The 27,002-nt window shown below is 41.1% G+C and overlaps 1 protein-coding gene and 1 non-coding gene across 4 annotated transcripts in view; both read right to left on the bottom strand.

Moving 5' to 3' along the window:
- Positions 1–27,002, bottom strand: part of Ncald (neurocalcin delta) — a 451,793-nt gene that overhangs the window by 218,831 nt on the left and 205,960 nt on the right. For all 3 annotated transcript variants that reach the window (XM_029557167.1, XM_008855097.3, XM_008855096.3), the window contains exon 3: positions 5,452–5,501. The gene's annotated coding sequence lies outside the window, so the exon portion shown is untranslated. The remainder of the gene's footprint in view (positions 1–5,451; positions 5,502–27,002) is intronic.
- LOC115067949 lies at positions 22,926–23,051 on the bottom strand. The gene has a single exon (XR_003847305.1). It is a non-coding gene; the product is annotated as a U6atac minor spliceosomal RNA (small nuclear RNA).

Below are 27,002 nucleotides of genomic sequence, written 5' to 3'. Positions count from 1 at the left end.
CTTGGATTTAATCATCGCCATGCAAAATGTGATTAGCATGGTCTAGAAACAAAATCTGATGGCAGATAGATTGCACAGAAGGACTGTTTATAAAATGACTTACTTCCAAATAAACCCATCTCTTTGGATATAAAGATCTAATGATTGTTGCATTGATATAAGATAAATGTATCTAGAATTTCAGCAAGAGGTGAATCATCAGATTTATATGCTAAGGTACATGTCAAATAAATCTGTAAAGCAGGGTTGAAACAAGGGGAAAGAGATTGAGTGTTGCCCCAGGCCAGGAGCCTTGAGAAATTCCAAGACCTGCCACTGGTCTGAAGAAGAAGCGTTTTATTGTGCAACCGTCAGTCCAGAGATAAATGCACTTTTGGCCTTTTGCTTATTGTTTCCTTCTCAAGCAGGAAAGGTCACTTTTATTTACCTTCACTTATTTTATATATATTTAAGACACCTTTATTTAATTCCTACAAAGTAAACAAGTCCTAAAGAGAAAAAGAAGGAAGGAAGAAAGAGTTGACCTTTCCCTGCTAAATGAGTTATTTTACCAGTAGCTATAGGTGATTAGGTTCTGCTGCTAAGAACAACAACCCTTTCTAACATTTGGCATAAAAGGAATCAGTATCTACTGCCTAAGGCTTAGTGTGAGTGAGTAAAGGGAAGGAGAGAGGAGAAACCACAAGAAATCCTTTCTCCTTATTTCTCAATTGAATCATTGCAATGTATGTTTCCTTTTCATTTTACCTTAGCCCCTCCTTCAAGGTGGCTGCATATCTGAGGCCTAAATAGCAAAGACCCCAAGTTTAAATCTCTCATAGGCTCCTAGAGAGCTCTGTGGAGACTCACAGGTACAGTGATCACATGACCTGAGCCCACCACCAGATGCTGCCAGAGTCCTGAGCTTTATTTCCAATATAAGCAGCTGCTTGGCAGGTGCAACTCTGATGCCTAAATAAGAGTTCGGATTTATGAGACTGTTTGGTTTTATAAGGAGCCACTAGACAAAAACTGGAAAAATAATGAAGTCCTGGTGGTGATTGTACCAACAGAACAAACTGGTATTTCTGTGTGAAAGGTTTAGTGAGGAACAGAATTGAACCTCATGATAAGAAAGCTATAAAAATGAGCACCTAATACAGCTGAAATATACGAATGTGCAATGTGAAACGTACAACCTGAACGGTGTCCTCCCATTGATTAGTTACTAGCAAACAGAATTTTAAGATGGAAGTATAAAAAAACTAAATAACCTTAATAATGAATAGCCATGAAAAAGTGGCAATGATATTAAATTGAACAAAGTAAGTTCAATTGACAAAGTAAGTTCTTAAGATGCATAAACATTGTTCCCAGGGAATTAAGATCATATTTCTGGGCAAATTTATGTGCTAAAAAACATACTAGTCAAGGAAATGGTAATGTATTTAAGAGCTATGTACAAATTTTTTATGACCCGCTTGATATTCATATAATCTCAATTCTTTTTTAAAAAAATCTTATTCATTAATTTTATTTTCTGTGTATGAGTGCATTGCTTACATGTGTGTGAGTGTACCTATGTCATACAATACCCATGGAGGTCAGAAGAGGGCATCAGATCCCCTGGAACTGGAATTACAGATGGTTGTAGCCACCATATGGGTGCTGGGAATAGAACTCAGGTCCTCTGCAAGAACAGTCAGTGCTCTTAACCACTGAGCCATCTCTCCAGTCCCCTAATTCCAATTCCTATTCCATAACTTTGAGAACTGTTGAATAAGTTGTGGAGGACAGGAGATGAAACATATTTACTTACCTCTAGCTATAATCTGCTTGAAAGCAAGCAGCAAGCATCTCCCATTCATCCTGCCCTTTGCTGGTTTGGTGGTAGAGAGCCCAATACCCCAAACCTGCACATGTGGGCACACCCTCAGGCAGTCCCCACTGAGTCATGCCCCAGTATGGCCCTTGCCTGAGAAGTGCAGGCACACTGTTATTTACCTCTAGTCAGTTATGATTATACCAATTGGACAAACACTTCTTTATGGATCACTCGCTATAGAAGTCTCCGTCTTAACAGACCATAATGAATGTCTTCTGCTGCCACTGAGACAGTAAGCGGTCACATGGTACTAAGGCTTTGACATGCAACACAGCAAGGAATAGCAGGCAGTTCCTAGATGGGTGTGGATCCAGATAAAAGCCACAAAGAAAATAAGGGTCTAGGTCAGCTGAATTCTACCAACATGATCTAAAAGAAAAACCTCAAGTTCTATAAAGGAACGGAGGAGTCAACACCTGGCTTACACTTTCATGACATCCTCAGCAAAGCTGGAACTAGCCACTTCTGGATTACTAACCCATGGAAACCCTTTTAAGTTCTATATTTGTGGTAGTTTGTTATGTAGCAACAGACAACAAAAGCACACTGTTTTGTGTTATGGTTTGAATCTAAAATGTTCCACAGGCTCCTGTTTTGAACGCTCAGCCTCCAGCTTGGAGCACTGTCTTGAAGGCTGTGGAGTCTTTAGAATGTGAGGCCCAGCTGAAAGAAGTAGACCAGGGGCAGGTCACCACCCCTGGCTCTAGCTAGCTTTCTCTGCTTCGTGATCCACACCAGATGAACATTTCTATCTCACACTCCTGCCTCCACAGAGGGAGGCATTTTGCTGTGGCTGCCCTGCCATGATGGGTAGCAATCCCTCTGAAACCAGGAACTGAAATAAACCTCTCCTCCCTTAAGGTGTTTCTTTCAGCTGTTTGGTATTTGGTCACAGTCATGCAAAAGTAACTGGTAGAATTTTAATTCCCACTGCACTCAAATAATAACTATTCTTGCAAAAATGTTTTTACTCTGCCAATTGTTTTGCTCCCCTGGGTTCTTTGATCGTTTGTTTCTGTTTTCTACACAGGGTATCATTATGTAGCTAGACAGATTTTGAACACCAGATCCTCCTGCCTTAGCCTCCTGAATACTGGGGTTATGGACGCTTTCTATCACACCCAGCTGTTCCTCCTTCTGAGAAGGATGGAAACACAGTAGGATGTGCCATAAATCTATAGAGCATTACATAATTCACAAGTTCATTGCCGAATATACTTCTCTTATGTGTGAGTCTTGAAACACAAACAGAATTACATTTTTTGGTACATAAAAATTAGAAAATGTATCTCCAAACTAATGCTCGGTTTGTTTATTTGTTGTTGACTTGAGGGAGAGGTATACTTCATTTTTAAAAAAATAAAATTTCGTTTTCAAATCTTTGTAAACTATGTATTTATAGAATTGTTACAAACATAGAGAGTTCCTGTTGACCCCAAGCTAAGTGTCCCAAATATTAAACCTCTTCCATTGGTAAGGTACTGCATCACAATTGATAAAGCATACTGAAACTTCATTGCTAAGTAACCTCCATGCTTCCCTCATACCTCCTGAGTTTTCTATTGTGTCCTGCTTCTGTCCCCGAAACCCACACAGGACACAACATTACATTTGGTCATCAAGCTGGCTGAGGCATCTATCTGGGGCAGTTTCTCATATTTCACTTGCCTTTAATGATGCTGACAGTTTTGAAGTGTACTGGCCAAATATTTAGAATAGACAGATATTAGAATTTTTCTTATGTCTTTCTCATGATGAGACTTGGCTAACATGTTCTAGGGAGGAAGGCCACAAGGACAAAGTCTACTATTATGATGACAGGTCATTGCTCATGCTAAATTTGATTCTGTGGCTGATGTGGCATTTGTCAGGAGAGAGCTTGCCTAGCATGAAAAAAAGCCCTGGGTTCAACCCCCTCAAAGCAGAAAACTTTCCTATCTGAAGTAGCATTTGTCAGGCTTTGCCATTGCTTTTTCTTCCTTCCACACTGCATTCTTTGGAAGAGACTCACCATGTATAGCCCCTTCTGGGAGCTATACTTTGTCTCCTGTCTATACACTATTTGGAATTCTTCTGCATGGTGTCCATCTTATTTATTTATTTATTTATTTATGTATGTATTTATGCATTTGTTTATCCAATCATTGATATGTGTGTAGATTTGTTTCTTACACTTTAGGTTATATCTCAATGCTATTTTATTTATTAAGTTGCTCAAATTTTTCTAGCCATTGGGAGCACTACCAATTGGCTCCCGCATTCCTTTGGCAAACCCCTCCCCACCAACCCCATCATTTCGTCTATACATTTTTCATTTCTTCAGTTTCTGACACTACTGAATGCTCAAAAGTCATTTGCACATTTCCTACCCATTTCTCTAAAGAGCCCTGCTTCCTTTTGAGGGAGAACAGAATCGGAAACCAGGATTCAAGCAGCAGTGTGCTCCTTGTTACTAGGGTGTCTTTGCTTCTAAACCAAACCACATGAGACCTAGAGATATTACTGTGCTTTTCATTTATGTCAATTTTCTGGATATGGTGGCTCATGCCCCAAATCCCAGTCCTCGGGAAGCTGAGACAGGTGGATTGCCATGAGTTCAAAGCCATCCTGGGCTGCAGAGTGAGACCCTGTCTCAAACAATCAAAAATAGAAAATAGAGAGACTGAAGAGATGGTTCAGTGGTTAAGAGCACTGGCTGCTCTTGCAGAGGACCCAGGTTCAATTCCCAGAACCCACATGGCTGCTAACAACCATCAGTAACTCCAGTTCCGGGGGATCTGATGCCCTCTTCTGACCTCCACAGGTATTGCACAACACAGGTGCACTTACACACATGCAGGCAATACACTCATAGACATAAAATAAAAATAATAAATAAAATATTAAAAAATAGAAAACAGAAAAACATAATTTAACAAACATTTTTAAAAGAGATTACTTTCTATACTGTGGTATATAAAGCACTTTGCAAATATGAGCTCACTTGATTATTATAATGGTATCATCAAGCCAGGCAGCATTATTAGGCCCATTTTATGGGCAAGAAAACCAACTCACAGAGAGGTGTGGACATGCACCCAAAGGGAACAGCGTTTAAGTGGCAGAGCCAGGAATGGAACCTAAGCATCTGGATCCAGATTTGGTACACTAACCACCACTCCACATTGCCTCACCATGGGGAGGATCTCACAGAGCTGCTTTCCCAACACATGAATCAATTAGCCTACCTATTTATTCTCCAGGAAACACCTGTCATACATATGTGCCCATTAAGTGCTACACTCTCTGCCATAGGTTATGCCTGATGCCATCTGAGATACTTATTGGCCTGTGGCCCAACTTAACATGACAGAGAAGGCTGTTGCGGTGTGCCCCTGGAGATGATATGAGCCTTACTTATTTCATTTCTGATCATTTATTAGTTCTATCTTTTTTTAAAGGGGATTTAGTGTCTACACAAAACTCCCATTCATCATGCCACTTACTGATAAAATATTTGAACAAAGTGCTCTCTGTGAAAGTCATTGAACAAAACCCAGGTTTCCATGTACAGCTGACTAAGGAGAAATTTCTAAATATGTACTTACTTTATGGCTGTTGCTTTCAGGTGTCTCCACAAAACCAAAGTTGAGATGATCTGGAAGAAAAACGGCAACATTACAACACCTAGTGGAAAAACCTCAAAAGACTCTTCCTCACAGTGCTGTGGGGCATTGGAGGCTTGGTTTTCTTAGTAATGTTTTTTAGAAAAAGAGTGTGGGTTAGCATGAGGAAAGAGGCCAGGGGGAGTCTGGGGTTGATTTCTTGTTAAGATTCACACATTTCTTGGAAGAGGAGAGGGCACTGAGGAGAAGGGGCACTCAAGAATGCAGGTCTTCTTGCTCAGCTTCTAGGAAGCACCAAAGGAGCAGCCTTCCACAAATGCAAAACAGGATTGGCCGACAGAGTCCCTGCTGTGCAATAAAAAATTGCAATAGATTTGATCCACAAGGCTCAGTTGGTAAAGCGCTTTTCACCCAAGTATGAGATCTTGAGTTTGAACCCCAGAATCCACATAAAAAAGCTACAGGGTTGTGGCACACATTTGTATGCCACATTTGTATGCTTGAAGTCAGATCCCAGGGGCTCACTGCCCAGCCAGCCTAGCCTAATCAGTGAGTTGTATGCCAAAGGACAGACTATCTCAAAAATTAGGTGAATGTCTCCTGAGGAATGACACCCAAGGTTGTCCTCTGGCCTCCACAAGCACATTACACATACACAAACATATACCTGTGCACATACACATGCACTTACACAAACACACACAAATAGTATACATATATACACATGCATAAACACATAAACATCAGCCAATAAGGACTGGTGAGATGGCTCATTGGGTAAAAACACCTGCTCTGTAAGCTTGGTGAATTGAGTTTGATCCCCCCTGGCAGAAGCAGAGAACCAACTCCAGAAAGTTGTCCTCTGACCTCTACTGGCACAACATGGCACAGGTGAATCTGCATTCACATACATCATACATACACACAGACACACAGGCATACATACATGCTTAAAAATCGGTCAAAAAGTAGGAATAATTTATCGGTTACATGGAGAGTCTCAAAAGGAAAGAATGATTCAAGTGAGCAGCTTGAAAGCACTGTCTAATGGGAAGGCTTTGAGGAAGATGTGGTTTATGGGCCCCATCATTAATGGACACGTGTCTAGCGTTTATAGCCTCTCTTTGAGGAAAAGGGCATTTTAGTACATCTGGGACCACCAGTCTAGACTATTTAATTGATCTCTATAATATCATTTTAAAGCTATCAAGAGGGCCAAATCCCTCTGGGGAGATCTGCTTTTAAAATATCAACTCATATCATTGAATTATTAAGCATCAGTGTTACTTCTATCAGGGATAAATATTCTAAGGACTGTACAATTATTTTTATTTCTAAACATCCTTCCATTTTTAAATTAAAACATCAATTGTAATAATTCAACTTGAAAAGGTAGCTCAACTGACATGCAGAAAAAAAGGAAACTACTAGTGTGTGTATTTGGTAACGCACCCAAACATTGCCAAGTGCATCTCTTTCAATATGGCAGGGACTCCTAGTCCTCTGAGCCTTCAGCAGAGACCTGGATACAGTTACAACAGAACCAGAATCTTTATCAAACAGTTAACAAGTTATCTTTTTAAATATAGAATAGAGACAACATATTTCAGTGGTAAGGGACTCAAACAAGTAATTGAACTGTTCCAGAAATGATAGCTATTATTTTAAGTTTCAGCAATTCAAAAATTCTGATTCAAAACAGACTCATGTCTTTTCTTACTCATAATGTAAACATTTAATAGATATTGAAAAGTTTAGTTTAAAAAGATATCATCTTTCCAAGCACAATTTGTAAATGAAAAAAATCTATTAGATGGCTTTTATATATTGTCCTTCAACTCAAAGTAACCTTGTTGACTTTCAAACATATTATAACTTTAAGAATGACACTCTAAGATTTTTCATTTGAAGATGTGGAAATGGGGCAAAGTAAATCCATGGTTTTTTGCATTTTAAAATATATGTAGTTAACTCCATTTTAGACATTAAGAATTTATGGTGGTGTGGGGAGGTGTTTGAAGTGGCAAGGGGACAGAGTGAGCTGCCCTGTGTGGATGCCCATGCTTTCTTCTGCATCACACCCGACAGCTCATAAAAGACCAAGCTGAAGGATAAGCCATCAACACAAGACCAGGAGAATTCTGTCTGCTCTCTGTGCCTCTGGACAAGTTTCCAAAATCTACCCACAGAAGTGAGGTGAAGCACACCTTTAACTTACCACGTTTCTTTTCTCAGCTACTAATGAGAAAACGTGAGGAGGGGGAATGAGAACAATGTGGACTGGTAAAAATGACATAGTTGACAAGTACAAAATATTTTATTATTATTTTTATTTTATGTGTATGTGTACGTTGCCTGCACATGGGTAAGTGTACCCATGTCGTGCAATGCCTTCGGGGGACAGAAGAGGCTGTCAGATCCCCTGGAACTGGAGTTACAGACAGTTGTTAGCTGCCATGTGGGTGCTGGGATTTGAACCTGGGTCTCTGCAAGAACATTCAGTGTTCTTAACTGCTGAGTCATCTCTCAGCCCCGTATGTATGTATTTTTGAGTCAGGGTTTCCCCTGTAGCCACAGCTAGCTTGCAACTCACTGTCTCCTTGTAGCCCCAGCTGTCCTGGAACTCACTATGTAGAACAGGCTGGTGTTGGACTCACAGAGATCCACCTGCCTCTGCCTCCCAAGTGCTGGGATTAAAGGCGTGCACCACCATGCCTGGCCCAAGATTTCATTTTTTACAAATAGTTGTCTTCATTAAAACATATCCGAAAAGAGGCCTGGAGAGGTGGCTTAGTGAGTAAATGTGTTTGCCACCATGCCTGACAACTTGAATTCAATCCCTGGGACCAACATGATAAGGGAGAACAAACTTTTATAGGTTGTCCTCTGATTTACAGAGAGAGAAAGAGAGAGACAGAGACAGAGACAGACAGACACACACACAGAGAGAGAAACATACACACACATAGTACTCTAAAATTTATAAGGACACTTCATCTCTAATGCAATAGAACATGAGTGGGGCATTTCAGAGATGACTGTATCATGAGGACCTCTCCCTCCTAAGGGGGATTAAGGTCCTTGTCCTTACAAAAGAGAATTCACATTGCATACTGTCTCTTTTTTCCCAGGGAGGCCACAGTATTCAAGGACAAACAGCGGCCCCCACCAGACACCAAAATTGACAGTTCCTTGAACTTCCCAGTCTCCAGAAATATTCAAAATAAATTTTCACATACTGCCCAGTTTATGGTATTTTCTTATAGTAACATGATGGAGTTAGACAATTACATACTGTGTTAGTTACTTTTCTCATCATTGTGACAAAATGCCTAACAGAGCCAGGCATGGTGGGGCATGCCTTTAATCCCAGCACTCTGGAGGCAGGGACAGGAGGATCTATATAATATTGAAGCCAGTCTGATCTATCTATGTAGTGGGTTTCAGACCAGCTGGGGCTATAGAAGACACTGTCTCAAAAAGAAAAAGAAAAAACCTAACAGAAACAACTTGATGGAGGAAAGATTTATTTTGGCTCATAGCTTCAAAGTACACAGTGCACTTGGGCAGGTAAGGTAGAGAGGCTGGGGCAGAGGTATCAATCATGGAGATGGGAGTGTGAGAATCAGTTGCTCACATCTTAGCTGATCAGGAAACAGAGAGCTCAGGACAAAAACAGAAGAGATATCACCTTTTACCTCCAGCAACCTACTTCTGCTAGCTAGACCACTGTCCTAAAGGTTCCACTGTCTCCCCACACATCACCACCATCTTGGCACTGAGTGTTCAAAAACATGAGCCCAGGGCAGAACATTCAAAACACAGCACATTTCACATTCAAAACACAGTACATATGTGTCTTGCTAATTTACATTATGGCTGTGGAAAAGAAGATAAGGAAGGACAAACACAGGACTATAGTAGTCAGGAAATCTAGGGGTCTAACCTCATCTTGTTAGCAGGGATGGAAGATGATCTTGGAGCAATCATGCATCTCCATTAGCTGTGGACACACAGAAAGGAATGTGTAATCACCCTAAATCTACTTCAAGTTGGTCTTAACTTTGCCTTTAAGACCTCTATCAGGAAGTTTATAGCTTGCGAAGAAACAAGTAAGCATAACTGGCCTAATTTGCCTTTTCAGTAGCTTAGAGTAAAGCCCTTTATAATAGTGATAATGTTTAAAATACTTTCTATTTTGTTTTTCACATTGCTCTTGAAGATATAAAAGCATGAGAGCATCTGAATAAAAGCAACTTGGAAAAGTGTTAAATATTATAAGGTGGTGTTGTGTAGATATAGCACCACATAACCTTTATTTCTAACCATCCTGTCAGCCACACCATCCATTCATGCTGACAGTGAATAGAAGTTTCTGGTCCGTCACATTTTGTTTTCAGTTTTTGTTTTTTGTTTTTTGTTTTTTTAACGCCAAACCTACCATTTTCTTTTAGCAGTACATTTCAACAAGTTACTGTATACAGATTCAGAAGTGCTTTACACTGCATTATTTGATTTAATGTTTGATAATTTGTACTTCAAAATCCATCCCTAACTTTCCTCAGGAAGTGGAAAAGGCTTAGTATTTATTCATCTGGAAAAAATGTACCATACTCGCAAACACAAACTGAAAACAGATGATGTTCACTCTCTAAGGGGCATTTAACATAAGCTAAATATACTCACAACACAGCTGACCATTTTAAACACAGCTACTGTTGGAACGAAAGCTGTGTCAAGGACATCCACGTCATTGGTCTGCAATGAAGAACTACAAGTCCTGTAAGGCGGGACCACATCTGAGCATCCCACATATCAACACTGATCTATTATGTGTCTAATAAAAATTTTAAAAAATTATTTCATTTTCTGATTATCATAGAGGGAAGGGCACACATGTAGAGGTCAGAGGACAAGTTTCTGGAGTTAGTCCTCTCTTTCCACTGTTGTAGGCTCCAGGGATTGAACTCAGGTTGTCAGCCTTGCACAGCAAGTACTTTTACTACTGAGCCATGTTGGCAGCCCATAGAGATATTTTGAAGCAGTCTATCACCTCACTTTCATTTAGATTGAGTCCATACAAAAGGATTAATCTAGCTCTCTCAAATTCAATGACTATAGATAACTATATTAACTACAGATAGAGTAGATTTAATAGAATGCTATCTTCCCTTTAAAACTTATTTCTGGGCCTACAAACAGCCCAGTAATAGAGCACGTGCTTAGCATGCACAAGGTCCTGGGTTTGAACCCTTTACCAACAAGAGAACACAAAAACCGGCTTCTGCCGCTGTTCTCCATGGCAGTTTCACCTGGGCTAGGTCCTCCCTTCATGTCCTTCAGAAGCTGCGATTCATTCTGACGTACTGAATCTCTGACTTAAGACACAAGGAATGGATACGTTCCTCATTGACAGTCTTCAGGGCTCTAAAAATCCAAAAAGCATGTATGACAATTTTTTTGAAAGGACACAAATCAATCTGATTCCAGAGAACAGCGATTGGTCAAATGGAGCTCAACAAATGTCTGTTTTAGCCAACCATCAAGTTCCCAAGTGCCATAGAGGACTAGGAAGGCAGAGCTCAGGTGCACTTCTCCCCTCTGCCCAAGCTACCTACAATGGCCCACTCAGGAGACTGTCTGTCTGGCTCCCCTCAGGAAGAACGCAGTTATCCCATAGCCAGACCATAGGGTATTCATCCATTCATTCAACATACATGTGTTCAGGATCAACCATGAGGCAGGAGCTATGGCATGTTAAGCTGCTCACTGCTAGTACAGGGCTGCTAGCTCATCATTTATGGCAGATGAATGAACATAAAGTCGTCAAAATGGAGCAAGTTGAAGACAGATACATAAAGATGAACAACTAATCTGGGCAGCATCCTTCTCTGTTTTATGCGTTTTCCATTAGCATTTGATTATTAGCACCATTACCACATGATGTTAAGTATTTATTTTTGGCTATCTGTCTCTCCTCACCAGGAAGGAAATCCTTGACGGTATAAGAATTTCTTTGATTCATTGAGGTAAACCAGTCCTGAAAGATAATTTGATACCTAATAAGAATTCCATAAATATTTGTTGGCCAAGTAAATAAAAGTATGAGCGAATCAACATTACAGAAGTCGCATGAAATAATTACTTAGACAGAGAGAAATGATGTTAGCTTATGATAGAAGGCAATTAAAATTTGATATGGAAGAAGCCAAAAATGAGGCAAGAGAAGTCTGCTAGCAGTGGGTCTGGAGGGTGCAGGTGATTTTGTGTACTCAGTATCTGGGCCCTGCAGAACGGTCCACCCTGGCTCTCACGGCTCTGAAGGACAACCACTCCTCTTCTGCTTTTCTGATCACTGGTAAGGAACCCAAACCCAAGAAAGACCATCTGATTCTTCAGGTATTTAACCTGCAGCCACCAAGAACAGGACCACAGGCAACTGAGTCACAGGCAGAGACAGCGCCTTATAAAGAGGGTTCATGACTTCTGCTCCTCAGACCCTCCCCCTTCAGGCTCTATCTTTCCCAAAGCTGTTTGCTCTGTTCTTCTTTCAGTCCTTTAGGTCATTAATAGCCTTCTAATAGCTTTTTTTCTCTTTCCTAATTCCAGTACCTCAATTTACCTCATATTGTATCTTTCAGTGACCACAGGGCATGATTAGAAGAAAATGTGGTTTGAAAGAACTTGCAATGATTAATGTTTATTGAATTAACCATACACTGTTACTGAACTAAACTTGTCATATGATTTGCCCAACTTAATCATCAAAACCATCTCTAGTGCTGACTATTCTAAATCTTTAAAATAAAATGAAGAACTTAAAGTGCCAGACTCTGGCACTCTACCAAGTGGCAGAGTCAGAATTGAATTACAAAGGCCACGGTCTTTGCAACTAGATCTACTCACATTGGTTCACTAAGAACTCCTGAGTATCCCAGGCCTTAGAATAAATAAGTAGAAATGCTACTGATGGCATGGATAAGTGAGATAGGGCTAGTCTTTGGGATAAGGTGATGGTAGATTTCTCTAGGAAACAGGTAGAGCTAAGTAGGGTCACTGGTTCCCATGGTAATTTTCTTCCCAAATTCTGAATTGCACTAAGAATTTTTTTTCTATATCATGCAAGAAAATTAGGGCAGTTGTTTCTTACTGCGATGAGCTAAGAGTGGTACACAGAAGAGGGGGTTCTAAGTGGTTGCTCCAAACCTTTCTCTATCTGACAGACTGGCCCTGTTCTCTCCAGGCTTTTCTCTTGTGTTCCAAGGATATCTGATTAGTAGTCACTACCCACCAAGCATTAGGTGCCAGCCTGGCCTTCATCCTGCCATTCTCTGTTACTTACACTTGCTTCTCCTCCCACCATATTTCCATTTTCACCAACATGCATTTATTCATTATCAGTCATTTAATAAACATCTGAAGCTATGAATATGCCAAGCCACCGAGCGCAGAGCCAATAAGACAAGCAAAGTCCTTGGTCTCATGGAACATGAAGTTTATATAGAGAAGTTTAAGCATCAGTATAACACTTGTATAAGGCCTTGAGTTTAATCTCCAGATACATATATACATGTACAAGTGCAATTTATTATACACAAGATGAGGCTGAGAAGTCAGGTCTGAAATGGAGCATAACACAGAAGAGCCTGCATAGGATGAAGGGCTCTGAGGAAGTGTACTTAGCTCTAAGCCAAGAAGTGAAGGGTGAAAGGGAGACAGTTAGCTAAGAGTTAGAGAAGAGCAATCTGCTGATACAAAGGACCACAGATGTGAAAGTGCATTCATTTATTTAGCCACAATGACCAAAAGACAACTTGGGGGGGGGGCAGATTTTACTATGGCTCATGATTTCAGAGGGTTTAGTCCATGACTTTAGCTCCATATTTTTAGGCAGAACCACACAGTGACAGGAATATATGGTAGAGGAGTTTCTTCATCTCACTGTGGACAGGATGGGGAGAGAGAGAGAGAGAGAGAGACAGAGAGACAGAGACAGAGAGAGAGAGACACCAGGGAAAGATACCCCAAGGATCTCTTACCTCCAATAACTTACTTCCTCCAGCAAGGTCCTACCTCTTAAAGTTCCCACAGTTCCCCCAAATAGTGCCACCAAATGGGGACCAAATATTCAACATGAGTCTGTGGGAAGGGGAAGGACATTTAATTCAAACTATGACAGAATGGGTTCAGTGTACCCTGAGGTCTGAGCACTGGATTTAGAAGAAGATGGCAAGAGATGAGATGAGGTTGGCTGCGTGGGCAGAGATGAGGTTGACTGCGTGGGCAGAGATGAGGTTGACTGACTGCGTGGGCAGAGATGAGGTTGACTGCGTGGGCAGAGATGAGGTTGACTGACTGCGTGGGCAGAGATGAGGTTGACTGACTGCGTGGGCAGAGATGAGGTTGACTGACTGCGTGGGCAGAGATGAGGTTGACTGACTGCGTGGGCAGGCTCATTTGGACTTTGGACTTTGAATGCAATCTATTCTCCTATTACTCCCAGAAGAAAACACATTAGAGAAAGCCAAGCTAAAAATAACAGGAAAGCAATCATTTCAACAAAGATTTTCCTGTCTATTTCATGCCTAAATGGCTGTTAAAGTGCTGTGCTCCTGCAACACTGGCCATCTGTCTGGGCTGCATTCTGAATGACAAGCCAGGATCTGACTGGAAGATGATCTTGCAAAACCCTCACAGAGCAACTCTTCCACAAAGCTTTACAAGAACTGAATTAACACATAAACAACCTCTCATAGACAGAGAGTAAGACCCTCATCTATAGGTGAGGAAAACATATCTTGTGGGAATCCCACAGCTAATCAGAAGGAGGATTTATGGCCAGACTTGTTTAACATTGGGTCTTAACCATTAATCTATACTTATCCCTAATTCTAGCAACATGGGGGTCACTGGTGACCTTGAAGAAAGGATTTGGTGGAGTAAAGGGGGTGAAACTCTGGAAGAAGTGAGGCCCATAGAGGAAGTAGGAACAATGGGAATAGACAACTCTTTGTCAGAAATGGGGTTAGAGATAAGGGCTATTGCTTAAAGAATGGAGACTCTTTGAAAAGGTAGAAATTAATATACAATTAATATACAATATAAGATGATGAGAATGATTCAGGGAAGAGGAGAAAATTGGTGAAGAAGTGATTGAGGACCAACTGGAGGTGCCAAGTCTTAGGCAAGAAGGGATGTGGATGCAGGACTCAAAGTCAAAGCAAAGGTTCTTAACCTAGTCTAAACATTCCAATTGCTTGAGGACCAAAGCGGAGAAAGCAAAATAAATAAACTCCACTTTCCTACCAAAACAAGTTGAATCCAAATCTCTAGGATGAGACCCGAACATCAATATGGTCTTGTTTGTGGTTTTCTAGACCCCAGTAGGTTTTCGTGTTCAGCCAGGGTTGACAGTTACCTCAGATTAGGTCTCATGCTAGTTCATGGGGATGCAAGAGTCATCACGACAGGTATGGTGCCTGCTCTTCCAGAGCTTACATTCTTGTGAGGAGACAAATGATCAAAAAGAAACAAACCAATGAACCAACAAAATTACCTAGTGTGGGTAGTTTGATAAAGGAAAACAAGCCAAATGCTGTGATAGAGAACACGAGAGAAAGTGACAGGGAGAAACGGTTCCTTAAGCTGTGTGTTAGCCCCAAATTTCAGTAGTCCCAGAGGACATTATGAAAGACTTAAACAAGATGTTTCTGAAATCCAGACTCTCAGTCTAATGTACCCTCTATACTAAGCATGATGAATCCTGATTGCTCCTGACTCTTTCCAAGAATTTCCCATAAGCCATCTGCTTAATTATCTAAGGCTTATTGTTTCAAGTATCTGCCGCTTTCTCATTTCAGTGTCAGAATATGCAGCCCTTTAGACTTCTAATACTGCTAGGTTACCACTTTATTTTATATTTTCTATGTATGAACAAACATAGAAATAAAATATATGAATATGTTTGAAGTTTTATATTAAATATTTAGTTTTATAGTAAATATTTAGCATTTAGCCTTTATGATTTCCTTATTCCCTCTGAAAAGATGGAGAAGCCATAACTTAGAGCAGTTCAACACCTCCATGCTTACACCATGCTTCGGTGAAGTTATGGAGATTTGAATCCAACTGCCTGACTTGGAGCCAGAACTTTTAATAATTGTGTTCTACAGAGCCTAGTAACCATCTTGTTCTCAAAGATAGCAGAATGTTCAAGTCATACATATTTGAATGGTAATATGAAGACAAAATCCAAATCATAGCGTCAGGCTAAGCAGACAAACAGCATGATCCAGCTCAGTCTTGTTACCTCTAATTATCTGTTAATAACTGAACAATCAAGATCTAATGGTAAGAGTTTGGAAGTGGCAATTAAAACATGCAACAAGGAATTGCATACATGCTACCTAAACAATGACAGTGACCTGTGGTGTGTCCTCAGGTCTGAAGTCGAGGTCAGACCTTCAATCTGTGCTGGGCCCTGGAACATGACTACTGGTAATCACCTACTGATGACCAACATCTGAGTCAGCCCTGTATTCATTACTGAAAGTCAAACAATTAAATGTGACCTCATTTGACAGGTGGAGTATAATATGTAATTGATGTTATTATTACACGCCATGTTAAATCTGCTCTCTATCAGTGTTTAGAGAGAAACACATTTCACTATCATATAGAAAGCAAGATTCAGCTCTGTATCTTGATGTCAGGAGAAAAATTCTTTTTTTAATGTATATTTTTATTGTTTTTTAAAAATTATTTTTATTTTATTTGTATGAGTGTATTGCCTGTATGTAGGTGTACCCATGTCATTCAACGTTCATGGAGGTCAGAAGAGGGCAGCAGATGCCCTGGAACTGGAGTTACAGTTGTTAGCCACCAAGTGGATGCTGAGAATCGAACCCAGGTCCTCTGCAAGAGCAGCCAGTGCTCTTACCCTCTGGGCCACCTCTCCAGTCCTTTATATAATAGATCTTCATATAATAGATCTTAATAAAATTTAGGTTCCCCTCCCCGATCCTTATCCCCCTACAAACCCCCAGTAGATTTCATGCATTCTATCATATATGTTAAGTCTTACCCAGTCAAGCATTTGTACCTAGATGTCCCTCAGTGCAAGTTCATCCACTGGAGTCTAGTCAGCCTCTCCCTCAAAGATCTGCTCTCCCTCAACCCTTGGTAGTCAGTTGCCAATAGTTCTAATAGTAATCAGTATAAACAATTCTGCTGCCCATTTCCCCTGTTCTCTGCTGGGTTTGTCTGATTGAGTCGGCATGGGCCTTGTGCATTTTGTCTCCACTGCTGCAAGTTCCCAGAGGCCTGAAAACCTGTTCCCTTATGTTCGTGCACCAACCCTGGCTCTTACAATCTCTCTGACCCCTCTTCCAAAATGGTCCCTCAGCCATAGGTGGGTGAGGTTTAATATAGGAATCCTATCCAGGGAGAAAGAAAAATTCTTGAGTAATTAAGTGTCAAGTCATTGGTGGCTGTCAATAAATGTTCAAAGAATTAATAATGAAGAGACAAGAAACAACAGTTGCAGCAATAGTATAAATTAGCCTACATGAATGAAGGTCTTCCCACAGTTCTGGGGGGGCCAATGGACAACATTTTCTCTCTATGCAATATTCTATTTTTTTCAGTGTTGGAGAAAAAGATTATAATTTTTTTGAAAGGAGAGCACATCTTAATTGATGGGATGTTTGAAGTACAATTTTAATGAGGCACGCCTTTGTAAATCACACAGACACTAATTGCACAGGAACCAGCAGCAAGCGTTGCTAAGTAGGTTGTCTCCCTAGCCCTTTCAATGACTTAGATAATGATTGTTTTAAATTAATTCTTTCTCTTTATTTGCAAATTGGAGTTTAAAGGCTTTAAGTAGCTCAAGTTTTCTTCTTATCTCTGTTCTGGTTGACAGAAGAATTTGCGTAGCTAATCCTTTCTTCTTAATAAATAAATAAAATAATAATTTAAAAATCCTAACCAACCAACTTCTGTTCAGCCCTATCCAAACAGCTGCAAACTCTGATTTAATTAATAAGATTTCATAATCATTAAACTTAATGTACTTATCAACATGTTACCCAACAGTCACAGTGCATTGATGAGCCTGGCAGTAATTGAATAACGTAGCAAAATGTCAACCATTTTCAAGATACCTTCTACTTGGTACTGTCCTTTGATTCTCATGAAAATTCCATGGTGTAACTGTGAATACCCTTAACTGAAATGTTGAATAATGGCCTTCAGATTGAACAGCTAGTGTGGTCTCAAGTCAGTCTTACACTCCCCATCACACTGTGAAAAAAAAAGACCAGATTGTCCACGATACCACTCAAGACAGAAAAGGAGCTTGTAGGAGAATGGTTTTAGTGTGAATTTATTGCTATTTTCAGCACTTAATGTTCTTTTCAAGGTTGAAGTTGTGCTTCTTTGAACATAGATTTACCTTTTGAGCAGAGCAAATTTTTCCTATTTTCAACTTTGAGAGGAGGAGATCTAGAAGAACATTCCCAATATTGCACGTTGAAATAAATCCCAGATACTTTCAGAAAAGTAGTTCTTAAGGCAAAGATGTAACCATGATTGGTTGTTTTAGGTAGTGATAGGAAAGATCCTGTTAGATCTTAAGAACTTTCTAACAAAGCAGAAATCCTGAAAGGAACCAAGGATATGTATTGACATTCTTGTACAGAGATACATAACCATCAGTAATCCATCATCCATTCAATGACCATCCATTGTAGAAACAAAGGCTGGCCAATGTTAGATGACCTCAACATATTCCCATCAAATGACAACACAGTTAAAATGCAAATGTACAAACAACACTGGCTATTTGGATATGAACAGAGCTCCAACATCTGTCTAAGACCATGTGCACAGCAGCAGGTACAGCAGTCTCAGCACACTCAGAGGGCAAGCAGACTGCAATGAACATGGATGCCAACAGTCAGTCCAAACCCAGATTGGAGATAAGCTCTAGATTTGGAGAAAAGATATTTCAAAGCATCACAACACATTGAATAAACCATGCCGAAGTCAGTTGGTCGTCAATGAATATAAACACTGCACAAAACTGAATGGCTTATAAGCTAAAAATCACCTTACCTAGAACATCCCATCCACCCTTACTAAACTGATGATAAGTGGATGAAGCCAGAGGCCTCCAAACAGGATCTCGAGCTGATAGAACATCCCACCCACCAAAGTTATAAAAACATTTTAGGTGAAATAAAAAAAAAATGCTTACAAGTGATTTTTTGAGATGAGAATAAATTCCAACTTTCCACCAAGGAAAAAAAGTCAATATATTTAGAATTTTTGTGTAATGAATGAAAAATAACAAACGAAATGGAGAAATTTCATTGAAGATATTCGGCCCTGAAAGTTAGGCTCTATACTTTAACTCTCTATGCAGTCTACGCTTCTTGTCAATCAGAAACCCAAAAGAACATCCAACCATTCACTAGCTACGTAAACAAGTGCTGCTCATAATTTTGACATACAACATAAAATTATGAGCCAGATTCTAGAAATAATAGTGTACCTACTTAATTACTATAATAGACAAGAGCTCATATTTTGGACTTTGCAATGCACCTGTCATGGGTAAGTACCTGCAAAGACATTTATAAGGGAGCAGGGAATGACAGATGACACAGACTAGCGACTGAGAATCTCAGCCTGGCTGTGGCAATTCCTGAAATAAATCTTCTTTTGATGTCTAGTCTGCACAGTCATTAATATCTCATAAGCACAAGCCAAAAGGCTTTAAGATAGAAAAAACATGTCATGCGTAATGGAAATAAAAAACTGTAAGTGGTAAATTGATATTTATTTTATTTTTGTTATCCCCAAACACCTGAAGTCATAATTCTTTCCTGGTGAAGGAATCTAGTTAGACTTCAGGTGAATGACTCATCTTTTGGATACAGAGTCTTTTAAAGCAACAGTTCTCCATAGTGGTAGGTAGAATTCCATTTTGAATCAAGGGTATGAAATTGACATTTTAAGCCAAGCAAGTATTTTACAGAAAGTGGTGTGAAAGGGAGAAGTCCCGAGTCTCATCTGACACCATTCCTTCCAGACACTGGAAGTTGATTCTATTAAGCATAGTCTCGCATCCCCTCAACACTGGTTCACATTCCATTCTGCTCTTGGGAAACCATATGAGCAGATGAGAAGAGGCAGATGTCCCCAAACCAGAAGTCTTCACCCATCTGCTATCAGCCTCTCACTCAAGTTCACTGATAAGCTCTTGGACACCTTCTCAAGACCCCAGACCTTGTTGTCCTAGGAAAATTTTTTAGCTTAACCAGTCTCAATGAACTGCCCATTCTTGCCTGTACATCTCAAAGTGGAAAACATTATTCAAGCAATGACAACACAGGTAAAAAATGCTCTGAGAGGTATGATTTGTGTACTGTGGGAATCCAGGGGAGGTGCAATTCCTCCTTTACCTGTTAGAGAAAACAATAAAATACAACCTAACAGGGCTGAGGAGGTATCTCAGTGGGAGAGCTCTTATCTCACATGTGGAAGGCCCTGGGTTTGATCCCCAGCACTGCACACACAAAAACAATGCCACATAACTTCCACAATCTTTAGCTTAGAGGGCCAACTTTGGAGCAGGCAGGATTCCAAATACTTTACACATTTACCTAATTGAATCTTTACAATGCAATGAGATAGACAATAATAAAATATAATACTCATTAGAGGCATTTCTAGGGGCTTTTTCTTCAAGTCATTTAATTCTCACATCAAATCAATATACATCTTTTATTTTTAAACTTAAACAATCATACATATGAGTGTTTTGCCTGCATGCGTGTAAGTGTACCTGTGTCATGCAATGTCCAAGGAAGGCAGAAGAGGAGATTGAATCCCCTGGAGTGAAGTTTACAATACATGGTTGTAGGCCACCCTGTGGATGCTGGGAACCAAACCTGGGTCCCTTACAAGAGCAATCAGTGCTCTTAGATGCTGAGTCATCTCTCCAGCCCCAAATCTATATACATCTTATCATCTACTTTATACAGATGAAGAAACTGAGCCGTTGAGAGGTTCATTAACTCTCAGAAGGTCATATAGCTAGCATTTGAAACCAGGTACTCGGGCTGCAATGCTCAAATGCTTAATCATGGCAATATACAACGTCACCCAACACCATTCTGCATTCACAGATGAAGAAATTAAAGTCACTGAACAGTGGTAGCTTGACTGCAGAGCCTCATTGTTGCCTCATGAGCCCAGACATTTGAGCTGGAATTAGTGTTTCAGGAGACAGCAGAAGAGTAGTCTGGGGTAAGAAGGTCTGTGTGCAGGCTCTGACAGCGGGAAGTAGTGTGGGGTAAGGAGGTCTGTGTGCAGGCTCTGACAGCGGGAAGTAGTCTGGGGTAAGGAGGTCTGTGTGCAGGCTCTGACAGCGGGAAGTAGTCTGGGGTAAGGAGGTCTGTGTGCAGGCTCTGACAGCGGGCAATGGTCTGCAGTGGCACAGTAAGTACTCTGGGGCTGTTCCACTTTGACTAACCTTTGAAGGAAGTGACAGGGAAGAGACTCCACGCCCAGGGAGACGAGAACATTCAGAGAACAGCAACCCTGCCACCTCCTAGGATTCTGCCAACAACTAGTCGCTGTCACATATTGTCAATTCAGCTTTTGACATAATCCAAAATGCTAGAAAACACTCGTTTCCTGTCTATGGGAGATTTTGCAGAGCTGATTAGGACTAAAAAGCACCATGGCCTGTTCCTTTTATCAGGAGTCACTGACAGATGCATTTACTCTTTGTGAGTATAAACGGGCCATGGTTATTCTGGTTAGCAACAAAACAGCAGCAGCTCATGGACCGCTGCCTGAGTACAACATGAGGGGTGCAACGGATACCCCAGATAACCCTGGAGCAGGGATGGAGTTGAAGATACATCACATGTTATGGTCTGTCAATATGTGGCATTGTTGTTGAATCTAATTAACAGGGCAACTTGTCCTGGGTTACCCTCATAGTACATATAAGCTAGTTCTTTCCATAAAATATTGCTATTGCCAGCCTTTACACCTGAGGAAGCCTCCACTGGGTAAACGTTAGGGCAACAACGCACTGGACTCACTGTGCAAAGTAGCTTCTGGTCAGCCTGTTTCCTCTGAGTCTCCTGCTTCTCACAGCCCAGTTTAAGACTCTTCCTCAGTGCAAAAGCTAATCTTGGGTATCAACTTGACACATCATGGAAAGGAAACCTCAACTGAGGAATTTCCTCCATCAGATTTGCCTACAGGCGTGTCTGTGAGGCATTTTCTTGATTAATAATTGATGTAGGAGGACCAGCCCACCATAGGTGGTATCATCCCTAGGAAGGTGGGCCTGGGCTATTTAGGAAAGGTCCCTGAACTTGAACCTAGGAGCAAGCACCATTCCTCCATGGTTTCTGTTTTGAGCTCCTGCCTTGAGTTCCTGCCTTGGATTCCCTCAATGATATACCACAACCTGTAAGCTAAAAGAAACCCTTTTCTTCCCAAATTGGTTTTGGTCAGTGTTTTGTCACAGCAACAAAAAGCAAATGAACACTCACAGACTACTTTTGTAGCTCATCAATAAGCTCTGGTGCCTGACCCAAAGGCAATTTTTGCAGGCTTATCTGCAAATACCTCCTCTAGTGGTGGAGGGTGATGCCATCATATTTCCGCAGTTAGAATTGAAATGCGAGGCATGTGAAGAACAGGAGAGTGGTGAAGCACGAAGCAGAGGCAGTGAGCTGAAGTCAAGGAACAGCCAGTGCCAGCGCTGACTGGAGAGGTGTGAGCAGGAAAACGTTGGTTGCATGCAGCTCTTTATTTAAAGAGACTCACCAACAATAATGGCATGTGCTGGCTCCCTCCTGCCCCACAGACCCAGCCTCTGCCCTCTGTGTCATAGGAGCTGACCTCTGAAGATCCTGTTACCTGGGGTTATCTTGCCATTGGGCAGTGCCCATTGGAGATGTTGCAGGAGACCAGAGGGCAGGAGGCACTTCTACCCTTTGCACCGATGCCTTGCACCACGCTCTCAGAGTGGCTGCATCTCTCCAAGTGGGACCTCTGTGATGGCGCTTTGCACACCTCCAACTCTCTCTCAGACTCCCAGAGTCCCAATGGCATCTCATCATTGCTAGTCTCCAGGTACTTGAGCAACCTACCTAGTTCCCTGTTTCTTTCTGTACCTCCACAAGTAGTTCCTTCTTTAAATCACGCCCCGAGCTCATGCTGGGGTTGATGTGTGGCAAGACGTAATAGACAACAGGTAACACAAAAATGAGTGGGATGACAGACCATCAGAGCAGTGTTCACGTTCTGTGTGGGGCCTGTGAAGTGGTATCTCATTGGTGGGGAGGGGGAGGCATATAAGTATGTGTGTGCATGTGTGTGTGTGTGGAGGTCAGAAGTCGACATCCTCTGTCACTCTCCACCTTATAAAACAGTGGTTAGATGCTACAAAGCAGGCAGCAATGTCTTAACTGTACACATGTTGTTAGGCCTGAGGGCTTCTTCCAGTCTTGTCAAAGGGAGTGCTAACCCTCTCTCTTTTCACACAACACAAGTGCCGTCACTCTCCCTTGTTTGTCTACTATGATCTTTTCACTCGCAGTGGCTTGAACTAGACTCCCTGTGGAGCTCCGATAAGGATACAAGAGACAGGGTGTCTCTTCCATACCTTTTCTCTGTGACATTTATTAAACCAGTTACCTTTAAACCAAGCATTTATTGAAGCCCTACTATATGTCAGGCATTATACTAGGCACTGGAGATAAATGAGGAACAAGATAGACATAAGCCTTAATCTTTATGGTCAAGGTTGAGGGAAGGAAGGGGAGGAGGGAAGAGGCAGGGCCTAAAATAGGGAAGGGAGCAGTAAAACATACAAACGTACCTCTAATTATAAACCATGCCACATGATTATAGGCAAATTGGAAGGCAATAATGGCTGGAGTTGCTAGTGGCCATGGGATTCATCTATGGATGAAGAAACTTCTTGTGGATACAGAAGAGAGAAGTCACAGAGAATGTGGAGGAAAGTGTGTTATGCACTTGCTTAGTAAATGTGCTCAGGCTGACACTATATACCTGGGTACCTCCAAAAGTGTGCCTTCTACTACTGAAAACATGATGCTTGCTTTTGATAATTATGTACTTGGCGATCAAGTTTTAAGATGGTGAAGATGAGTTCTGACACTGTCCTCACTCCCTGCTTTTGAAGCCTTGTAAGTATCCAGAGAATCTTCTGCCAAGCAAGGATTCCGGTGTTTGAAGCATTGTGAACTAAGGCTAAATGGAGTCGTAGGCACTGCCTGTCTCCAAGAAGCAGGAATAGTGGGAAAGAAGAAACATCATAGTAAATTTTACATCTGAAAAGATGGAGGTGATTTTAAGGAAGTTACAGGAAGACGATAAGCAGTTGGACCAATCCCAAGAGAGAGGCCTGGGTTGGACACAGGCCCCCCAATGCTCCCCTTTCCTAGGACACAGAGCATTTAGAACCCCCAGCACTTCTCCCATCTGTCTCCCATTGTCTTCATCAGTACGTTGCTTCCCCAGGAGTACAAGTGATGGAAGCAAATAGAGCATCAGAATTTCCAAGAAAGAAAAGGAGGAAAGCCTGCTTTTACTTTCTTTTGTTTCCCCAATGTTTTGAATAAAGCGAAGATTTATCTGTAGTTTGTCTTCTTGCTTAGTGATCCGATCTACTGGGGACAAAAAAGCATTGAATTTTGGGGGGTCTTATTTTGGGAATTTATAGCTTTTGATGTTTTTATGTAACATTCATGTAATAGTAAATGATTAATTAAAGTTTCTCTTATGTACCAAACATTGTGTTAGCTTCAAGGAATACAGTAATGAGTTAGACCCACATGGAGCCTAGCCTTAAGGGATTTACAATGTAGTCGGAGACACTGACAATTAAACTAGTAATTGCAATAAATTATGGTAAGTGTTACATAGGGTAATAAAAGGCACTTAAAGTCTAGAAAAGCTAAGGAAGCCTTGGGGGGGTTCTCTTTAAATTAATACCTGAAGGATGAGTGGAATTGGAATCTGGATAGGAAAAGGTAGTGAGTATTCTTGGCACCAGTCATACAAGCTTTCTCCAAATGTGATGGCTTCTTGTGCAAAGGTTTCTAGGTGAAAGAGAGATATATAGAGATGCTAAAAGAATTTCATTCTGGTTGTAGAAAAGGATGGAAGAAAAAGGAGGATGGAAGCTCCACCAGCCTTGAGAGCCGAGCTATGGGAGGTGGCCTTTGTCTGAAGGTCACTAGGAGTCCTTGAAGGTTTCTAAGTAAGAAGGTACATGATTTAGTTCCACATAGTAGAAAGGTCCTGTTTATTGCAATGTAAGGCAAGGCCCAGGGGATTGCAAGACTTGAGGAAGATGACTTTCGGGTGACAGTTATCTAGCTGAGTGGTGATACTGGGCTGGACTAGGATATTAGCTCAAGATATACACATAGGTAAAGCTGAGCAATTTGGGTAAGGCAGAAGTATATAATGATGGGCCAGATGAATACAGGAGGTGGATAAGGACACTGAAGGCTGCCCCCATGCTTCAAACTTGCCCAAGTCAGAGAAGGGTGATCCTAGAATGAGAAGAAGAAAACTCATTCTTATGTACAAGGAGTTGGAAGTGATTTTAAAGACAATAAGCAATTGAATCAACCTCTCTGGGAGTTGAGAGAGAGGCCCTGGGTGGGACACAAGCATGGAATTCATTAGCAGATAGATGGTATTCTGGTTTGAATATGAAACGCTCCCCATAGGCTCACGTGTTTGAACATGCGGTCCCCAGCTGGTAGTGCTGATTTGGAAGGCTGTAGAACCTTCAAGACTTAGAGCCTTGCTCAGGAAAGTAGGTCACTAGGGGCAGGCCTTGTGATTTTACAGCTGGTCTCTACTTCCTGTCTGTACTATACTCTAGTTCCTGACTACGAACTCGATCTGACCAGTTGCCTCACACTCCGGCTACCTCACCTTCTTTGCATAATGAACTGTATCCTCTCTAAGCCCAAATAAACCCCACCTCCCTTAAATTGCTTTTTGTTAGGTGTTTGATCACAGCAACAAGAAAAGTAACTAATACGGGTGGTCATGAAAGCTATGGATACCGATCATCTGTGCAGAGAGAAGGCACTGAGAGAGCTCAGCATGCAGGGGATTCAAGAAGAGCCTGGAAAGGAACAGCAGGAGAGCATGGTGGTGTGCATGAAGGTCATTCCACAGCCCCAGAGTGCAGGCAGTTTTACCCTAGAGCCAGGCCACTGGTGAGTGAGTCCCGGCTACACTAGTCAATGAGATGAGTTTCACCAACACACTCTACTTCCTGAGCCTCAGTTTCCCTCATTTTAAAGCAAAAACAATAACTACTATAGCACCTACCTGACCGAATTTCTCAGAGGAGATGACTTAATGTGTGCAAATAACCTTAGAACTGGGCCTATCATGTGCCAAGTCTCTACCAGGAACTTATTTGAAGTGTGTCTTTTAGTAAACAACTTGCAGTGTTCATTTATTTTGTAATGAATAATATCCCCAAGTAACAGAAAGCTCATAGCAATGCACTGTTTATACCAGCTGACTTTATATAAGGTACTTAGGGTCTTCCAAATAAGCCTTGATTTTAAAAAATTTTTTATTTATCTTACTTCATGTGTGTGAGCAATTTGCCTGCATTTATGTAAGTGCACCCATGTTGTGTAATGCCCGAAGAGGCCAAAGGAGGGTATCAGATCACCTGGAACTGGAGTTATAATCTGTTTTCTTTTCTGCCATGTGGGTCCTGAGAACTGAACCCAGGTCCTCTGCAAGAACAGGCAGTGCTCTTAATCACTGAGCCATCTCTCCAGCCCCAAGACTTGCTTTTGAATATAGCATTTACTTAACAAACATCTCTCCATTGTTCCTTTAATTCCCCCAACAACTGAACAAGCAAGACTTGTTTTTCCATGAGATTAACTTATCAGAGGTTATATGGAACCTAATGTCCAAATGGGAATTTAAACCCCGGTTTTCTGATTGCAGGTTCACGAGTCACTCCAGGTTTGTCCTTTTTCTGCCCCTTCTTGGAAATATGTTTATGGACTCTCTTTCAATAGCACTCCAAAATGTTCCCATTTTGTTTTGAGATGGCTTCCACCTACCATTGCTCCTGTCAGCTTGCTGTGTATACCCAGTGCCATCCAAGAGAGTGTGGGTCAAATGACTTTAGGACATGATATTATTAACACCACAGCATCTTCCCATCTGTGCAATGTGAAACTCCAGTTGTTAAACCACAACTGCAAATTCTAAATAACTGTTCAAACTATGACTTGTAAAGTATCCTGCCTGTCCCCATTATTTCTAATGAACTGCTAGGAAAAGAAAAGCAGGCAGTCAAGAGACCAAATAGACATATTTTGGATTCTTTTCATTTTACTTCCATATAAGATAATCTAGCAGGTTAGTGTGTGTGTGTGTGTGTGTGTGTGTGTGTGTGTGTGTGTGTGTGTACACTT

This window comes from Nannospalax galili, unplaced genomic scaffold (genome assembly GCF_000622305.1).
Source record: "Nannospalax galili isolate Female #2095 unplaced genomic scaffold, S.galili_v1.0 scaffold687, whole genome shotgun sequence".
NCBI classification, from domain to species: domain Eukaryota; kingdom Metazoa; phylum Chordata; class Mammalia; order Rodentia; family Spalacidae; genus Nannospalax; species Nannospalax galili.
The sequence above is the reverse complement of the archived record's forward strand: the minus strand, read 5'-3'. Positions and strand labels throughout refer to the sequence as shown.